Source organism: Vicia villosa, linkage group LG6 (assembly GCF_029867415.1).
Source record: "Vicia villosa cultivar HV-30 ecotype Madison, WI linkage group LG6, Vvil1.0, whole genome shotgun sequence".
In the NCBI taxonomy this organism is placed as follows: Eukaryota; Viridiplantae; Streptophyta; class Magnoliopsida; order Fabales; family Fabaceae; genus Vicia; species Vicia villosa.
This window is the reverse complement of record NC_081185.1, coordinates 64,145,150-64,166,511: the sequence shown is the minus strand read 5'-3', so window position 1 is coordinate 64,166,511 and position 21,362 is coordinate 64,145,150. Positions and strand designations below refer to the sequence as shown.

General features: G+C 39.2%; 1 non-coding gene across 1 annotated transcript; it reads right to left on the bottom strand.

The window, feature by feature from the left end:
- Window positions 1-16,179: 16,179 nt before the first annotated feature.
- On the bottom strand, window positions 16,180-16,286 carry LOC131615350 (small nucleolar RNA R71). The gene has a single exon (XR_009287769.1). It is a non-coding gene; the product is annotated as a small nucleolar RNA R71 (small nucleolar RNA).
- Between the last annotated feature and the right edge of the window lie 5,076 nt (window positions 16,287-21,362).

Sequence of the window (21,362 nt, the reverse complement as noted above, 5' to 3'; positions counted from 1 at the left end):
AGAGATGCAATTAAAGCTTTCAAACTTTTGGCCTCAAATAAGAAAATATTTTCATATCTTGAATCAAAAGTTGAGAAAACCGAAAGGGATATGGAAGCTTTAAAACAATCTATGCTAGACATTCAAAAGGACAAAGTTGAATTAGATCCTACATCATGGTTTGGTTGTGAGACATGTCACATTTGGCAAAAAGAAGTGAGAGATCTAAAAGCCAAGTTAGACAAGGCTCTACAACCAAAAGTGACTTTTGCGGTTGATCCAAACAAGTTCAAAAGATCGTATACTCCTTTATATAGTAAATACACTTTTGTACCAAAAGTATCAACTAGCAAAACTCCATATTCTCATCATATTACCTGTCATTATTGTTGCAAAAAGGGACATACCATTGAAAAATGCAAATTTAGGAGAATTTTAGTTCCTAAAGGAGTATTTCAATGGTTGCCTAAGTGCAACAAATTGTGTACTCACTACCAAGGACCCAATGAAAATTGGGGACCTCCCTCTTTAAATTAATCTTGCAGGAAAAGTGTCTTGACATTGCCGAAAGGTTGTGGTTCCTTGATAGCGGATGTTCAAGACACATGACTGGAGACCTATCTCTTTTCGTTGAGTTTCAAGCAAAGAAAAAGGGGTATGTCACCTATGGAGATAACAATCGGGGAGCCATACTTGGTAAAGGAAGTGTAGGTAACCCTTCTACCACTACTATAACTGATGTGCTGCTAGTAGAAGGTCTTAAACATAATCTTTTAAGTATAAGTCAATTGTGCGACAAAGATTTTAAAGTAATGTTTACAAATTCTGGATGCACAATAGAACATACTAAGAAAAGAGACATTATGTTTAAGGGCTTAAGAGTAAACAACATCTACATGCTAAACTTGGATGAGGTATCTAAGTCTAGTACCAAATGTCTAGTTGCTCTAGGCGATGACTCATGGCTTTGGCATAGACGTCTCGCCCACATAAATTTTGACTTACTAAATAAAGTTGTCTCAAAAGATTTAGTAATCGGTTTACCCAAAATGAAGTTTTCAAAAGATCATCTATGTGATGCTTGTCAAAAGGGAAAGCAAACAAAAATCTCTTTTAAATCAAAGAACGTGGTTTCAACATCACGCCCTCTTGAACTACTTCACATGGATCTCTTTGGCCCTTCAAGGACTAAAAGCATAGGTGGAAACACCTATGGTTTTGTCATTGTCGATGATTACTCGAGATTTTGTTGGACAATCTTTTTACCTAGTAAGGATCAAACTTTTTCAGCCTTTACTCAATTTGCAAGATTATGTCAAAACAAAATGAACAACAAAATAGTTGCAATTCGAAGTGATCACGGTGGAGAATTTGAAAACATTCTTTTTGAAAAATACTGTGATAAACATGGAATTGAGCATAACTTTTCAGCTCCTAGAACACCTCAACAAAACGGAGTAGTTGAACGTAAAAATCGTGTTCTAGAGGAGCTGGCAAGAACAATGCTGAATGAGGGTAATCTACCAAAGTATTTCTGGGCTGACGCGATTAGTACAGCATGTTATGTTTTGAATAGGATAACAATACGTCCTATACTGAACAAAACTCCCTATGAATTACTAAAGGGTAGAAAACCAAATGTATCTCATCTCCATGTATTCGGTTGCAAGTGTTTTGTTTTGAACAATGGTAAGGATAATCTTGGCAAATTCGATGCTAAAGCTGATGAGGGCATATTCCTTGGTTACTCACAATCTAGCAAAGCATATCGAATATATAATAAGAGATTACTTATAGTAGAAGAGTCAGTACACGTTTCTTTTGATGAATCTTATGCAAAATATGTCGAGAAGGGTCTTTCATTTAATGATGCAGGCCCATCCACTGAAGACATTGTCAAGGATAAGGAAGATGAGGATGAAAGTATTGTAAAGAAAGATGCTGAGAGAGAGAAAGATGAGTCTCACAATGAAAATGAAAAAGAAAGCATCTCAAACAATGAAGAACTTCCCAAGGCCTGGACAAACGTGAAAGACCATCCAATTGATAATATAATAGGAGACATCTCAAGGGGCGTTACAACACGCTCAAAGATAAGTAACTTCTGCCATCATTTTGCTTTTGTTTCACAAGTTGAGCCGAAAAACGCTAAGGATGCATTACTTGATGAGCATTGGCTAATGGCCATGCAAGAAGAATTAAACCAATTTAAACGGAATGATGTTTGGGACTTAGTCCCTCATCCGGGAGATCATCAAGTAATAGGCACTAGATGGGTTTTTCGTAACAAACTTGATGAAAACGGTGTTATTACTAGAAACAAAGCTAGATTAGTTGCCCAAGGTTACAATCAAGAGGAAGGTATTGATTATGAAGAGACATACGCTCCTGTAGCACGTCTCGAAGCTATTCGCCTCTTACTTGCTTATGCTTGTTCTAAATACTTCAAACTATTCCAAATGGATGTTAAGAGTGCCTTTCTAAATGGCTATATAAATGAAGAAGTCTATGTTGCTCAGCCACCCGGCTTTGAGAATTACATGTATCCAACTCATGTTTATAAGCTGAAACGTGCTCTATACGGTCTTAAACAAGCCCCTCGGGCTTGGTACGAACGTTTGAGCAAATTTCTCCTTAGTCAAGGGTACTCTAGAGGTAAAGTTGATACCACTCTCTTTATTAAAAGAAAAGATAAGGATATTCTCTTAGTCCAAATTTATGTAGATGATATTATATTTGGGTCCACTAATGCAAAACTTGTCAAAGACTTTTCTAAGCTTATGCAGAGTGAATTTGAGATGAGTCTCATGGGTGAGCTAAATTTCTTCCTTGGCCTACAAATCAAGCAACTCAGTCATGGAACGTTTGTGAATCAAACTAAATACTGTACGGAGCTGCTCAAAAGATTTGGAATGAGTGAAGCAAAGGAAATTGACACACCTATGGCAGCAAATACAAATCTAGACAAAGATGAGAAAGGTAAAGAGGTTGACGTGAAATTATACCGAGGTATGATAGGTTCACTATTGTATCTTACTGCCTCAAGACCAGACATCATGTTTAGTGTGTGTATGTGTGCAAGATATCAATCTTGTCCAAAAGAATCTCACTTGAAAGCTGTCAAAAGAATTCTGCGATACTTACGTGGAACTACTACATATGGCCTATGGTATCCAAAAGGAAATGAGTGTCATTTGGTAGGATTCTCCGATTCAGATTTTGCTGGCTGCAAATCCGATAGAAAAAGCACTAGTGGAACGTGTCATCTATTCTCAAACTCATTAATAAGTTGGCATAGTAAGAAACAAGTATCGGTTGCATTATCCACTGCTGAGGCAGAATATGTAGCTGCTGGAAGCTGCTGTGCACAAATATTATGGCTCAAGTAACAACTTCTTGACTTTGGTATTAAGCTTGATCACATACCTATCATGTGCGACAACACAAGCGCCATAAACTTGAGTAAAAATCCTGTCTTACATTCACGTACCAAACACATTGAAATAAGGCATCACTTTCTACGAGATCATGTAGAGAAAGGAGACGTTACTTTTGAACATGTAGAAAGCAAGAAGCAACTAGCTGACATCTTCACCAAACCGCTAGCAACGGAGCAATATTTCAACATTCGTAGGGAATTAGGGATACTCGATATCTCTAATTTGGGCTAATTACGCTTGTTTTCTCTTAATATTATTTCTTTACTTTATGTATATATCTATTTGTCTTGCTAACATTTCTTTAGCATAAAGGTAGTTCATCATCAAGCCAGGCGTCATATTGAAAAAGCGGTAACGTAATTGTTGTTCACTTCCAAAAATATCATTGATACTATAATATGCTATCAATTAACATGCTTATAGTGACCTCATGCATAAAAACTGCTCCTGCTCACATATGTGTCTCATTCTACCATTAACTATCTATGGTTCTCTTGTTACTCTTCTATTCTCCTGTTTTCTCTTTTTGATGTTGACAAAGGGGGAGATAGATGCTGGATGTACGGGGGAGCTTTGGTGAGAGATTGCCCTGTTGAGAGATAGATGCTGGATGTACGGGGGAGCTTTTTTGAGTCCTTGTCACTTACTACCAAAGCTTTTGAGTATTGGTTTGCCATCATCAAAAAGGGGGAGTTTGTGAATACAAGATTACACTCAAAGAGGTTTTTGATTTATGGCAAACTCAAATGAGCATTCAAACAACAAGGAGGAATCAGAAAAGCAAAGCATTTGATCACTCATGAAAGCACAAGGTGATCCACTATGCATATAAGTCGACTTAACACAAGCGGGACATGAAAAATGCAGAAAATCAGCAGTTAGGTCGACCTACTGTCAACCTAGGTCGACCTAAAATGAAGGAAAATCCATATACCTCTGCTAGGTCGACTCACAGACCATTTAGGTCGACTCAAAATGAAGAAATCTTCACATCAGTCTGCTAGGTCGACCTACATGGCAACTAGGTCGACCTAATCTGTGAAAATGTCCCCAGAATGCATCAGAAGAGGATTCTGGTCGACCTACTCCTTCAACAGGTCGACCTAACTGAGAGAAAAATTCTGCAAGCTCTGTTAGGTCGACCTAAGCACTACAAGTGGTCGACCTAACTGATCAAGAAAGTTCAAAAATCAGTTTTTCTTGGTTCTAACTGTTATGCAATCATATATATTGTGCAAGGGTAATTATTCAAGCAACACCAACGACTGAAAGATACACAAACGCTTCTCATCTTCGTTCTTCATCATCTCCAACACAATTACACATAATCATTCTTGCGTTGCGGGTTAGTGATGAGTTCGATAACGTCCATGGAACGGAATTGAAGATTCCTAGTGGGTGAAGGTTTGTGGGGTTTGTTGGTGAATAAAATCTGCGGGTTTTGTCCTCCACGACGGGTGGTTCTTGGGGGTTTTTATCAAGAGGCGTTCATTGAGGATTCGGCTGAGTGTAACGATTGAGGAACGGGGAGTTCAAGGAATCAAGACACTGCAGAAGGGAATCAAAGTGAAGCTCTTGGATAACCTTGATCTGGCTCAAGATTAAGGGGGAAGAAGATTCAAAGGATCGACATAATTGGTTTATCGTTTATCGCTTTGTTATCTTCTTTGTATATACTACTTTCAACATTAATGAAAGATTACCCAATTTCAATTTGGAATTGGGGGCAGACGTAGTCGTAGCGAGGACGATCGACGAACTGCCTAAACAAATATCGTGTTCTTGTCGCTTTTACTTTCTCTTTTACTTTCTGTTCATAATTGGTTATAAGTGCAAAATTGATCAACGATTCAAGTGTTAAAATTGTGAATTAAAATTCTGCACAAACATCACAATTCACCACAACTTGAATCACTATCAATTTGAACCTATCACCAAGTGTTTGTGTTTTTGCTTAATCCAATCTTACTGCATTGCAAATCAAAGTTGTCAATCTAGAAGTTAATTGGATTTCAGTTGTTAAACGTATTGGTTAGCTATCATATTACTTCACCATCAATTCCACTTACTATTTGGTTTTGAAACACATACGACCTTTGCAATAGCGGTCCAGAATAGACGCAAGTCGATTCAGAACCGCTTTCGCTCAAGTCTGTAGAAAAATCTGTAAAAACTTAGTGAGATCTATTCACCCCCCCTCTAGATCTATAGGCCAGCGTCTAACATTCCACACCTGCACCATAATATTTACCACACATGCCGTGAAAACGTCAACAGCATGCGGTGAAGAACAACCCTTAATTACGTCGAAACAATCCTAACCGAGACAAACCGGTACTACGAACCAGAAACATCAATAAGCCAATGCCATAAATTCCTCACATACAAACAGTCGAAGAATAAGTGTTGTATCATTTCCTGATGCGCACGACAAAGGCTGCAGATCGAAGGAAAAAAATGAATCCCTCGCCTAGACAGAATATTGTCTGTGGGAATTTTATTATTAATAAGCCTCCATACTATCATAGATAGAGAGGAAGGAATATTAGGATTCTAAGGGAAACATTTCCACGAAGTCGAAGTCATTGGAGGGTGAAGGAAATTGCGGGCTAGCTTCAAGCTCAAAGAACCGTTAACAGAGTCTGTCCAGAAGAGTCCATCAGCCGACTGAACCAGAGGTAAATTGATTAAACTGACGAGGGCTATAAGGCCAGGGAAAACCGTAATAACGTTCTCATGAAATTTCCAGCTGTCGTCTTTAACAAAATCACAGACTTTTGAGGACAGGATTTTGTGAAAACGAGCAGGAATATTGAAGGTATTAATCAAAGGAACTCCCAACCAATTGTCCAACCAAAAATTAGTAGCCTTGCCATTACCAATAATCCATTGAGTATTCTCCAAAACTAAGCCAACATAATCTTTGATACTATTCCAAAGAGATGATTTGATGGAGTATCTAATGTAGCCACAATTTCTTCTAACTCTGGCTGTTAGCAACATAGCCCAATCCTGCTTGATTGTCGCAAAGTTCCAGCACTGATGAACATTGGTTGCCGTATTAAAATGCCTGAGAGAAGTGATCCTTAACCCTCCCTCTTTAATGTTCTCGCAATATTGCTTCCAGGCCACGGTGACAAACTTTTTCTTTTCCAGATTGCCGCTCCAAATGAAATTACGCATCCAAATCTCGATTCTTTTGATAATACTAGCTGGCCAGTTATACACTGTCATATAGTGTTGTTTACAGTGATTTCCGGTAAACAACCGCTAGTCTTCCACACAATAATAAATATGATTTGGTTACTCGCAGGATCGACTAGATTGATCCTAGGACATAGTCAAATAGGTTGTTATTCATGATAGTTTTAATTGTGTCTATGATTGGCGTGTCTCGAAATAAGAAATGCTTAATCAAATAAATAAAGATTAGCAATCACCTTGTTATACACGTAAATATAACACTAGCGAAAGTTAGAGATAAAACATAAGACAAAACTTGTAAAAGTGCGAGAATCCTAAAGTGCAGAAAAGTTAAATATTTCGAAGATAAACGACATGAAAATAAAGAGTGCGAGAATGTAAATGACAAAAAATAAAAGAAAGCATAATAATATCGAAAGATACTTGAATAAAGGAAAATACACATGTATTTAAATTGGTGTTGGTGTCATACGTACATTTCTCAGCGAACTCTTTCTCTTAACACTTGATACTTGAGCAATATGTGAGTGATTTGTACAAAATGAACACACGAAATCCTAACATTAAGACCCTTATTTATACTAATTTCGACCCTAACGGTCCTAGACTAATCTAATGCCACGTTGCCTATAGAAAATCCAGGGATGCCATCTGTCTTCGTGCGGTTACATAAACTGTTTCGAAATTCAAATCATCCCGCCTGAATCCTCCTTTGACGCGTGGCAACATAATTACAATCGAGAACGCCACAAAAACACGCTAAGCTTCAGTACTTCGCATATTTCGCAAAAACGTCTAAGTCCCAAAGACTATTCTTCTCAAATTTAGCTTTGGTGCTCACTATCTTTGTCTCAACTTAAACATCATTCTCGAAGCATGGCCATCAGTAGCCATTCCCTATCTTCAAAGATGGTCATCAGTAACCACCTCCTTCGAATTTCGGACCTTCGAAGGACATTTCTTCCTAAACAAAATCTTCAGCTAACAAATTGCCCCCAATAAATGCCTGTTTCGAAAAACAAAAGAAATAGGCGTTTCTTGCTGTAACAAGATTTCGTTTTTGAGTTCCAAGATCATTGACTGACGTCATAATCATTTTTGACTCTGTTTCCAAAACGTCTTGTCATTTTCAAAGATGTCTACTCATAACTTACATTCCCACGTTCTGGTCTTACTTCCTTATCATTACTCCTATATACTAGGAGTAAAGCTAATAACTATTCGACCGCCGTTGGATGAAATCAACGCCTGCCGCGTGTCTCTTGGCTTTTACCCAAAAGATTTGAAAGGGTTTCCGTTAAACCTTTAAATACCGAAACTTTAACCTTCACATAACTTTCACCTCTGATTTCCTTATTTCTCCACAGAAAAGAACACTCCTGATTATATTCAAACCCATTCCAAAAAATCAAACTTACTCATGGCGTCTTCCTCAAATATTCTTCAACCAGCTTTGAAACTTCAACAATCTACACAGATGGGGGATCAAGAGTACATACCAAACCCAAATTCTGCGGAAGTGCGCGCCATTTACGCTTCTCAGGTAATCATTCCTTTTGAACTTTCTGGGAAAACTCATGCTTTCATGGGTCCTTTACCAGGAGAAACTAACCCTTCTCTGAATAAATTCTTTCCTGCTTATTATAAAATTGGGCCGTTAGTTAGTAAGAACAAAATAGATGAAGATGGCCGTCCTATTTCATCAAAGCCTGATGATACAGAAAACACTTCGATCGTAAACCCTTCATCCCTAGAGAAAATTAGGTTAAACTATGTAACCAATTTTGTGAAAGTTTTTAGGTCAATTCCCTTAGCAAAAGACCCTGAACTATACTATGCCTGGTTGGCAAGAGTAGAGAAACACAAGGCTTCTTTTTGGCAAGAACTGGGCATTTATGATTTAATCCAACTGTCCAAGACTGGTTTAGAATACAACCAAACCATGTTAGTTGCGTCAGTTTATTTCTGGGATGCTTCCCACAACACTTTCCATCTTCCATGTGGAATGATCACCCCCACGCTTTTCAACATAGCTGCCATTACGGGGCTTCGACCAACCGGAGAACCTTTCGACCCCAACGTCATGGATACCGATACTATTAACTTCAATGAAGCAACTGTTACTTATACTGCATTCATTCAAAAGTATCATGACGAAAATAATGAAGTAGTCTCAGACGAAGAGCACATTGCTTTCTTAGCCTTATGGCTTTCGAGGTGCGTCTTCTGTTCTAGGTCCATACAAGTGGCAAAAAGATATCTCTGTATGGCTAATCAACTCTATGCTGGAACAAAACTAAACCTGAGCTAGTTAATTCTAGGGTTTCTCTATGAGAACCTAGGTGAAGCAACAGACCTTGTAAAGAATTATAAAACAGGTTCTTTGCTTTTTGCTGGCCCCTTTTGGCTGCTCCAACTGTGGCTCAATGCTACTTTCGAGGCTCAACTCCCATTTCGAGGTGTTGTGAATGAAGAAGATCCAGATATTAAAAATCGAACTGTAGAAGGAACCAGGTTGGCTTCGCAAACCCCAAAAGAAGAGACTGGTAAACTTCGCGAGCACTTTCTAGCATATGTCATGATGTTTGCTCGGTGTCATCAATTCAGCCCTTCGATGGCTCCGTTCGTAAATAGGACAGTGGGTCCCGAATGGTTCACTCGAAAGTTTCCACCAACATCTCAAGATCAAGAGACTGAATCTATGACTATTTGGGGAGCTTTCCTTACCCCAAGGTTATTCTATCACCGTCTTCGCCCCTCCAAAAGCCAATATGTTATCCTCTGCTACCAACCAAATCTGGTATCAAGGCAATTTGGATTGGTTCAAGTAAAACCCAAATGTCTGTACGAGAAAAGGAACCACATGTGTTTACACACTTTACATCTGACTAAAGAAGAATGTGAGTCAAAAATTGCCAGATATGCTGGTGTGACCAATCTTTCACCTATCCCTTTCGATCCCTCATTTTACTCTACTCCGGATTTTCAACAATGGTGGACGGACTATTACACCACGCAAATCTTTGACGCTGAGAGCCTTACTCGCGAACTAACTGAAGCTTTTGCTGATGTGCAGGAAAAATTTCAAAAAGGTACTTCGACTCATATTAAAGAAATACAAGCCTTTCAAAAGTTCTTTGAAACCATTTACAGGCCTGATGATCTTAGTCGGACCGTTCGTGAGGCTGCAGTCACTTTGCGCGAAAAGTTTTCTGCTAAACTGGATAAGTTGAAACTGCCCTCGTCTGTTCGACCAGAACTGCGTTATGAAGTGGCTTTCAAACTTAATCCTCCAAAATTCCCTCCACTGCCAAGCGCTGATTTTGGTGTGGCTTTAAGCCCTCCTTTCCCAGACTGGTTCGTGTGTGGGAATGTTTTTAAAATTCTTTAAGAAAGCACTAAAAAACGCGCTGAACAAGTGGTCTCGACTAAGCATACCCTGGATACTTTCAAAGGACATCTCCATATAGATCTTGAACATGTTCGTGTCTTGACTCCAATACCTGAAGGTTTGGGTTTAGACAAATTTTTTACTAACATTCCTTTTCCGCTGAAATACTAATCCCAGTTTCAACTACAACTGTTGCTCGAAAGAAAAAGATCAAACAACTCCCTGCGCAGAAAGCTTCTGAAGTTTCGCAAAGCAACAAGCCCAGTGAGAGTGACTCTATCACTGCTGACAAGAAACCCATGGTATATACATACTTTATCTTTCATTTGTATGTTACATGAATCATACTTACCTCACCCAATTTATATTTTCAGAGTTCGAAGCCTCCACCACATTCGAAGCGAAAAACCTCTCCAATAGTTGTCTCAGATGATGATGACAAATCTCCACCTCGAACCAGACAAGCCCAAAAGAAAAGGCAGAAGGCCGCTACTCCTTCAGGAAAAGAAAAGGGATCTGGGTCTTCGAAACTTACTTCTCCGGGTGACAAGGTATCTTCTGAAGAATCACCTTTGAAAGGTGGTAGTAACGCTTTCGTTGTCGAGAGCCACAATTCGAGCCTAGATAACATCCTAGCTAAGGTATTTGGATTTCCCAACCTAATCATCTTTATAAATTTTTAACTTAAAATAATTAAGTTAACATTTTACCTTATGATTGTAGGATGATGTTGGCACAGCCACTTCTGACCTCAAATCCTTCACTCTTAATATTGATCTTGACAACCTCCAAGGTAAATGCATATTCTTTTTTACAGCGAAGAGATTTCTTGAAACCTTCCTTACCATAACATGTTCTAATTATTTCATGCAGGTAAATCTCATGTGCTTTCACCAGTGATCGAAGACGCTCAGCCTCTTGCGACTATCATTCCTAGTACAGCAGTCGAAGGGAGCCATTCAACTGATGATTCTCCACCTACCCACAAGAACGAAAAAGTAGACCAATAATGTTCAGGTAGCAACAATGCAGCTGGTCATCCATCTGGTAGTGAGGACACTTTATCTGAACAAGATGTCATGGAAGAAACCTCCAAGTTAGCCACAGTAGTTCCCCACGAAACCACACCTTTTGGGACCATAGTTTATCCTGAAACTACTTCGACTCCTGCCCCAGCAAAGCCTACTCCTTCAGAATTGGAGCAGCTTAAACAAACTGATCCTCTCAGCTTCCTCAAGGCTATGATGGATATTGATAATATTTCGCCTTCTGAGCTCGAAACTTCTCCAGCTGTACAACAAGAATCTGGTAATAAAGAGGATACTTTCGTCCTTCTTCATCAGATAAAGGAAAAGTTCTTCGAAACCAACCTCGTCGAAATTCTTAGCAAGGATCCTATCAAAAGTCATAGCTTGAATCAACTTCTGAAAAAGGTGGATCTTCTTCTGGTTTCAAAAGAAGTCTCAGAGGTGATTGTTTTGTTGGGTTCCCTGATTGAACAACTCCAATCAAACATTCTTCGACGTTGCCATATTGAGGATCAACTTACTACGAAGATGGCTTCTCATAGTTCATCTTGGAAAGCCGCTACTGATGCGTCGAAGAAAGGTGATGCTCTCAAGCTTAAACGCTCAGAGAAACAGAAAGAGTATGATGAATGTGAGCAGAATATCCAATCCTGGAAACAAGAGATTGTCCAGCTTGAAGAAAAGATAAAGGAGGCTGAATCTCGCAAGGCAACCATTCAACAAATCAATGAGCAGGAATTGACTGAAGTTGCACGTTTAGGAATCCAACATTTCAAGGCTGCACGAAAACTAGTTCCTGAAATTGACGAACTGAAGAAACAAAGGGCCCTGATTGAACTTCGCATGTCTTCCTGGGTGATTCAGTATTCGAAGATAAAAGACACTCTTCCTAGAGATTTTAATTAGTCCTTTCGACTCTTGTAATGACTTTTCTATAATGCACATTGGTTTATCTTGTAATCGAATTCCACCAGGGATATATCTATGTAGACCTTTTGTTTGCCAGTTTACATATTCTATACCATTTTGAAATGATCATGAGTAAGACTCTGGCAATTCTTCAAATCTTGTCAAAATATATTTAATTGTCACAGTAATCTTAATAAATATAAGCACGTGACCTGACTATCCTTCGCACCCCTTTCAGTCTAGACTTGACGTTTCCACTCCCCTAGCCGTAACCATTATTAAAAGATGACGTCACTTTCTTCAAAACGTCTTTTTTAAGACGTGCGTGCACCAGTTTCTCATGATTACATTTCAACTTCCAAGGGCGGGAAACAGCGGAAGCCATAACTCCTCTTTGGAATACCAAACGCAGTCTAATCAATCATTAAAAATTAAACCGTTCGTCTATTGCCCCAGATCTATATAAAGGTTCAATATCACATTTCTTCCTTCACACTTATTTGAAACCTTTGCTCAAAAGTTTGTTTCTCTTTCTCTGTTTCTCAGAAACATACAGCCTAAAAACAAACCTTTTTTAAACCTTCTCCTTCTCTTCTTGGCGCAACCTCCTACTTACAACAACATCAGAGCTTGCATAAAGAAAGAGTTCAAAATTTCTGAAGAATAGTTTGATGAAAACTTCATCAGCATTGGTGCTCTCTTCGCCAATCAAGAACCTGATTTCTACTATAAAATCCTGGAAGGACCAGTTTATCCCAACATGCTGGCTGATTTCTGGATGTTTGCGTCTTTACACATAGATCCAGAGGGAAGAACTACCATAGTCTCTGAAGTTCGACGTGCCCAAATCAGAATCACTCCTTCCACCATCTCTAACTTGATGAGATGCAACAACTCTGGCGAAACCTTTGATGATAATAGCTTCAACATGACGACTCATCTTCTGTTGAGGACTCTCATAGACAACGACCCTTATAGTGCCAAGGTCATCAGGGTTTGGCATCAACTGCTCGTGGGTAACTTTCAACCACGAAACCATGACCAAAACAGCACCATGGTGGATGACTTGGAGTCTATCCTCTGTGCCCTTCGTGGGAAGAAAATCAACTTCCCTTTAATGATCTTCAAAGGGCTTGTCGAAGCCGTTTCCATGGCTGCTTCCCGTCAAGGGGTTGTGACCTGTCTTCCATATGGAAGGCTCTTGTCTTACATATTCCTTAAAAAGGGAATAGTGAGAAGGATGCGCAACTCTGGGTCGATGAATATGTTCGAGGCGGAGAGCTTGCCCCTGCTGCCTTTGGAAGGTTTAGACCAGAGGATCAACTAGGAGGTGTTTTAGTTTAGGTTTTTATTCGCTTTAGTTTCTTTTTGTAATCTTCCATGTTTTGGACACCAAACCTCTTGTCATGAATGTATCCTCTTAATATTTATGGAAGATATTTTGAAATTTACTCGTCTTCTTCTTTTAATTTTTTGATATACATGCTTGTTTGGATAACAAAGCCATTTTGGTGTTAGTTCAACCATTTTGGCTTATGTAGTATACTCTGATATCTACGTTATTGCAATCTTCACTTCATGCATGCTTGGTTTGTATCTCTTCAGATACTTCCCGTTTACTCTCAAAATCCTGCGATCTTCCGCTAACTCTTCTATCTCGTAAGCGTTATTCGAAAATACTTTCAAGATTCGAAAGGGTCCCTCCCAGTGTGGGGACCATTTACCAAGTGCTTGATTCCTTCGATCTATGGGTAATATAACTTTCCAAACTAAGTCATTATTGCTAAAAGTTTTACCTTTCACCTTTTTGTTGTATGTGATAACACGATTTTATATCGTATATTTAACCTAAAAACCATAGATATTTATAGCATTTTCCATTTATTATGTCAATTTATTATGATATTACGCGTGTATTTGCTTTGTTTCAGGTTTTACACTTCAATTCCGACTATTTGCGAAAAGGAAAGAAAATCGAGCTTAAATGACCAATATTTATGCTTAAAAGACGAAAAGGGTGCCGAAACTAAAGAGGGGTGCAATTAGGACCCAAAAGGCCCAAAAGAGACGAACCAGCCCACAAAGGAACAAAATTGCGTGGCCCAAACCTGCCCAGCAAGTGGAGACGCACGTCTCCACATCTTCCATGCCACGTCAGCAAAGGGAGACGCACGTCTCCATGTTCCTACATCTTCTCCACTTGAGACGCACGTCTCAGGTCACGTACCCAGTCTCCCTGAAGAATAGGAGACGCACGTCTCCAAGTCCCGGTCTGCAAAAAGTCCCGTTTTTCACGCAAAGCAACTGCAAAGCCTCACCTATAAATAGAGGCAGCCACTTCAGTCCAAAGGGTCCGATTTCCTGCCAACGAAGTGCTGCCGAAATTGTACCGCGAACTGCTTTTCCTTATTCTGTTTTCATTTAACCGTCTATTTTCTCACAACGATTTCTACACTGGAAATTGTTGTGAACTTTTCATAGATCTAGCCTTACGTTAGATTTATCGCTTTATTTTCCTTGTTTTTTATTTTCTGCCATTTAAATTCTGAAGAACGATCCAGCCAACTTGTGGTGGAAGTTCGAGTACTTCAAGATTCAATTCAATCCAGATTTATTTTAATTCAGGTTTTTTTTATTTACCGCCTTATTTATATTATTTATCTGCATGATATATTATATGCCATTTAATATGCTTATTATTATGAACCAAACCAATATATGTATGTTTAATCGTATTAATATGTCTGGCTAAAATACTAGAGGTGTCGGTATGTAAAGTAAGTTAACCGTAGGGGTCCGAAATAAATTGGCTTAAATTATGTTTTATTAAATATCACTTGTTTTTGGTTTGTATGTCTAATTTAATTAGTAAGTCTTAAAACCAATAGAGCGAAAGTTTGAGGGATTAGGACGGTCAAAGGTTAAAATCAATAGAGCGAAAGTTTGAGATCTTTAACTGGATAGTAGACATAGGACATTAGTTTTAAGGATGGCGAAAGCGTATTAAAACTAATTGGAACTTATTTATTTTCAAAAATTGTTTTTACACTCGAGCGGGATGGCGAAAGCGTACGTTAGGGGTATTAGCTTGCTCCGAGTCAACAGAGCGAAAGTTTGAGATTAGGAGATTTAAATAGATAACAACCTCGTAAAACAAGCATTTTATTAATTACATTGTTTCCAAAAAGCTCTTCTAAAATCTAATGGGATGGCGAAAGCGTACATTAGGATTAGGACAGTAGTCTGACTCAACAGAGCGAAAGTTTGAGACGAGGATTTTTAATCAATTGGAATTAGTAAAGATTTTTAATTTAATTATGCGAAAACCAATGGACCTTCGGATTACCTTTAGTTAAACGAAATACATACTGACGCCTGTCTTTTATTATTATTCTTTATTTTCTCACAATCACTTTCCCTTAGGAACAATCGAAAATTTTAGTACTCCTAGCTTTACATAGTAACCTTAGATAACGGTAGATCGATTCATAGTCCCTGTGGATTCGATATCTTTTAAAACTACACGACACGACTGTGCACTTGCAGTTATCATATTTATAGACACGTAAAGTCGCGATCAAGTTTTTGGCGCCGTTGCCGGGGACTATTTAAGTCGATATCGTAACTCACTGTTACACCGTAGAGACTAGGAAAATTCTTCCCTTTCTTTTTGAACGATTGTATGCCAAATACTCGTTCACAAGGAGGAGACTTAATACAACGAATTAACGAGATCGAACGTTTCATTAACGTTAAACGTCGAGCTCGCAACCTTCCCGAAGTAGCAGAAATTCCGATTAATCAGGAATTGAATTTTACTGATCAAATCAATCAAATCACCCCGAAGTTAGAGATGGCTGCTATTCGTCCTCTTAGAGACTATGCCGCTCCTTCGCGCGCTGAACCGCATTCAAGTATCGCACCACCTGCGATTGAAGCGAACAATTTCGAGCTGAAACCTTCACTGGTCCAAGCTGTTCAACAGAATCAATTCTCTGGAAGCCCTGTAGACGACCCCAATCTCCATTTATCCGTGTTCGTGCAATACGCCGACACTATCAAAGCCAACAACGTTAGTTCCGAAGCTATTCGATTACGCCTTTTCCCTTTCTCCTTGAGAGATAGAGCGAGAGCGTGGCTTCAATCCCTGCCTTCCAATTCCATAACTACGTGGGACGAATTGAAGAGAGTATTCTTAGCAAGATACTTTCCGCCTAGCAAAACTGCTATGCTTAGAGGTCAAATCAACGGATTTACCCAGAAAGATAACGAATCGCTTTTCGAAGCTTGGGAACGTTACAAGGACATGCTTTGAATATGTCCTCATCATGGACTCGAACCATGGCTGATCATCCATACCTTTTATGGTGGTCTCTTATATAACACTAAAATGACTATAGATGCCGCTGCTGGCGGAGCATTAATGGACAAACCCCATGATGAAGCATACAAACTCATAGAGAACATGGCACAAAACCATTACCAATGGGGAGGAGAACGCGCCGCTCTAGAGAAAGCCCAAACCAAAGGGGGAATGTACGAAATTAGTGGTATAGACCGCGTTAACGCTAAAGTAGACGCTTTAACTCAAAAGATCGAGAATTTGACCATCACTCCTTCAGCCACCGCTGCCGCTGTAGCACCTAACTGCGAGATTTGTGGATTGACTGGGCATGTAGTTGCTGAATGCCAACTCTTGACTGGAGTCCCATCTGATCAAGTAAATTACGCTCAAGGAAACCCTTATTCTAACACGTACAACCCTGGATGGAAAAACCACCCGAATTTTTCTTATAAGAACAACAATGCGTTGTACGCGCCTGGACAAGCACCTGCTGTACCACCTGGCTACCAAAAAGCGCCTGTAGCTGCTCAAAACACCCCTAGGAAGTCAAACCTAGAAATCATGATGGAGAACTTCATAGCTTCCCAACAACAAACCAATAAAGACTTCCTGAATCAAAACATCCACAATAGCGAGCAACTAAAACAACTATCGAACAAAGTAGATGCTTTAGCTACGCATAACAAAATGTTAGAAACTCAAATCTCACAAGTAGCTCAACAACAAGCACCTACTGCTGCCCCTGCTGGCACGTTTCCTGCTCAACCACAACCTAATCCTAAAGGACATGCGAACGCGATAACACTACGAAGTGGAACTAATTACGATGGACCCATAGATCCTAGAACCCAAAACGTACCCATGTCACAACAAGAGCCAAAGGAAACCCAAAAGAAAACAACCGACGAACAAACTGCTAAGACTGATGAGACCAATAACGAAGTGGAACCCGAAAAAGAGAAACCTTATGTTCCACCACCACCTTATAAGCCACCAATTCCTTACCCTCAAAGATTAGCTAAATCAAAAACCGAAGCGCAATTTAAAAGATTTGTAGAACTTCTGAAGCAATTAAACATAACCATACCATTCACTGAAGCCATAACTGAGATGCCTTCGTACGCTAAGTTCTTAAAAGAAATCTTATCAAACAAAAAGAAACTCGAGGATAACGAAACTATAACACTTACCGCTGAATGTAGCGCTATCATCCAAAACAACATGCCTCCAAAACTGAAAGACCCTGGTAGTTTCTCTATACCCTGCGTAATTGGAAAAACCATCATAGAGAAAGCCTTGTGCGATTTAGGAGCTAGTGTTAGTTTGATGCCTCTTTCAACCTGTAAGAAACTCAATCTAGGTGAGCTTAAAGCAACAAGAATGTCTCTTCAACTAGCAGACCGTTCAGTTAAATATCCTGTAGGAATGTTAGAGAATATCCCTGTTCGTGTAGGTCAATTCTACATCCCAACTGACTTCATCATTATGGATATCCAAGAAGATTCTAACATCTCGATCATTTTAGGAAGACCATTTTTAGCGACCGCTGGTGCAATTATAGATGTAAAGCGAGGAAAGCTTACTTTCGAAGTAGGAGAAGAGAAAATAGAATTTATCCTTTCCCAATTCCTAAAAGCACCTTCTATAATTGACACATGCTGTTCTGCTGACATAATCGACGAGTGTGTCAAGGAAATAAAATTCGAACCAAATAAGGAAACCGAAACCCTAAGAATTCCTATGCCGCCAATTTTTGAAGATGACAACTGGCGTGAGGAATATCAAGATAACCACCTGAGTGAATGCTTAGCTTTAACCCCTGATCCTATACCTGGACCAAAGAAACCTGCTATAGAGCTGAAGACACTTCCTACCGATCTTAGATACGAATTTCTAGACGAAGAACTAAACCGACCAGTTATAGTGAACGCCAACTTAGGACGAACCGAGACTGAAAAATTACTTAATGTCCTAAGAAAATACCCTACCGCTTTAGGATACAACATATCAGATCTAAAAGGTATAAGCCCTTCTCTGTGTATGCACCGCATTATGCTCGAAGACGATAGTAAAACCTCTAGGGAACATCAAAGGCGAATAAATCCTATTATGAGCGATGTGGTTAAAAAGGAAATCCAAAAACTGCTAGAAGCTGGAATAATATATCCTATATCCGATAGTAAGTGGGTTAGCCCCGTTCACGTCGTACCAAAGAAAGGAGGAGTCACTGTAATCACTAACGCAAAAGGAGAATCTGTAGCACAACGTACCCAAACTGGATGGAGGATGTGCATTGACTATAGGAAGCTAAATAAAGCTACCCGAAAAGACCATTTCCCTTTACCTTTCATAGATCAAATGCTCGAACGCCTAGCTAAACACTCACATTTTTGTTATCTGGATGGATACTCCGGATTTTTCCAAATTCCTATCCACCCCGACGACCAAGAGAAGACCACATTCACCTGTCCTTATGGTACATTCGCCTATAGACGAATGCCTTTTGGACTCTGCAATGCACCTGCGACCTTCCAAAGATGCATGATGGCAATATTTGCCGACTTCCTAGATGGGATAATGGAGGTCTTTATGGACGACTTCTCTGTCTGTGGAGGAAGTTTTGAAACATGTTTAGAAAACCTTGAAATGGTGCTTAGACGATGCGTAAGCGTAAACCTAGTCCTTAATTGGGAAAAATGCCATTTCATGGTTCGACAAGGAATTGTACTTGGACACATCGTATCAGATAGAGGAATCGAAGTAGATAAAGCAAAAATCGAAATTATCGAAAACCTTCAACCTCCCAAAACCGTTAGAGAAATAAGAAGTTTTCAGGGACATGCTGGTTTTTACCGACGCTTCATTAAAGATTTCTCTAAAATAACCAAACCCTTAACTGAACTACTCATGAAAGACGCCGAATTTGTTTTCACCGATAAATGCACTGAAGCATTTCAAACGCTTAAACAAGCATTGATCTCTGCGCCAATCATGCAACCTCCCGACTGGAATGAGCCTTTCGAAATAATGTGTGACGCAAGTGATTATGCTGTAGGAGCCGTTCTAGGACAAAGAAAGGATAAGAAACTACATGTCATATATTATGCGAGTAGAACCCTAGACGAAGCTCGGATGAATTATGCCACGACAGAAAAAGAATTATTAGCTGTCGTATTCGCATTAGACAAATTCCGTTCTTACCTGGTAGGAGCCAAAATAATCATATACACTGACCACGCCGCCATTAGGTACCTCCTAACCAAAAAGGACGCTAAACCAAGACTTTTGAGATGGATCTTGTTACTGCAAGAATTCGACCTGGAAATTAAAGATAAGAAAGGCACTGAAAATGTCGTAGCAGACCACCTCTCTCGATTGGAAAATCTGAAACCCGAACAAGTACCAATTGACGATGATTTCCCTTATGAAAGACTCATCGCCCAATTAGAAGCAAATGAATTCGAACCATACCGTCCAAACTCTGAAACCAACAAATTAGCTGAAATAGCTTTAGCCCGATTTGACACACCTTGGTATGCAGATTTCGTAAATTACCTAGCTGCTGGTGTGCTTCCTCCTGATCTAAGCTACCAACAGAAGAAGAAATTCTTCCATGACCTAAAACATTACTATTGGGACGACCCACTCCTTTTCAAAAGAGGCCCCGATGGAATCTTTAGACGTTGTGTACCCGAGGAAGAGATAAGAAGCATAATAACACACTGTCATTCTGCACCGTGTGGGGGACACCATAGCACATCTAGAACCTGCACCAAAATCCTTCAATCTGGACTCTTCTGGCCCAACCTGTGGAAAGACGTCTATTTTGCTGTACTAAGCTGTGATAGATGCCAACGGACTGGAAACATTTCAAGACGCGATGAAATGCCTCAAAAAGGCATTCTAGAAGTAGAAATATTTGACGTCTGGGGAATAGACTTCATGGGACCGTTTCCGTCATCGTTTGGAAATCAATATATACTCGTAGCCGTCGATTACGTTTCAAAATGGATAGAAGCTATCGCTTCTCCTACAAACGATACACGAGTAGTTATTAAACTTTTCAAAAACGTCATCTTTCCTAGGTTCGGTGTGCCAAGACTGGTAATTAGCGATGGTGGTTCCCATTTCATTTCAAGAATACTTGAGAAACTCCTTCGAAAATATGGAGTAAATCATCGAATAGCCACACCATATCATCCACAAACAAGCGGTCAAGTAGAAGTATCTAACCGCGAAATAAAACAAATATTGGAGAAAACTGTTGCTATATCGAGGAAAGATTGGTCAACCAAGCTAAATGAAGCTTTATGGGCTTATAGAACAGCTTTCAAAACTCCAATAGGAACTACACCATTCAAACTCGTTTATGGAAAATCATGCCACCTACCAGTAGAGTTAGAACATAAAGCCTATTGGGCCATTAAGAACTTAAACCTAAACTACACTGCCGCTGGTGAGAAACGACTTCTAGACATAAACGAATTAGAAGAACTTAGACAAGACGCTTACGAAAACGCCAAAATCTATAAAGAGCGAACGAAAAAATGGCACGACAAGCGTATATCTAGGAAAAATTTTAGCATAGGCGATAAAGTGCTCTTATTTAATTCTAGACTAAAATTATTTCCTGGTAAGTTACGATCTAGATGGTCTGGCCCTTTCGAAATAACTAACATATTTCCGAGTGGAGCGATAGAAATCAAAGGAGAAACCGTCAAACCTTTTGTCGTAAATGGGCAACGGCTTAAGTATTACCATCATCTCGAATACGATGAAAACATCGAAGTTTTTAAACTTGACGAACTGCCCGCTTTTTCGAAAAAATAGTTTTCTATTTTTAAATCGTCGAGCTTACGACGTTAAACAAAGCGCTTGGTGGGAGACAACCCACATTTATTTATTCTTCTATTTTATTTTATTAAAACTTTAATTTTCCTATTATTTTTATTTTTATTTTTCATTTTTAAAATTTTATTCTATTTTTAATTTTAATTTTAATCATTTTTGATTTTTCATACATCTTATAATAATTATTATAATTATAACTACTATCTTGATTTGAG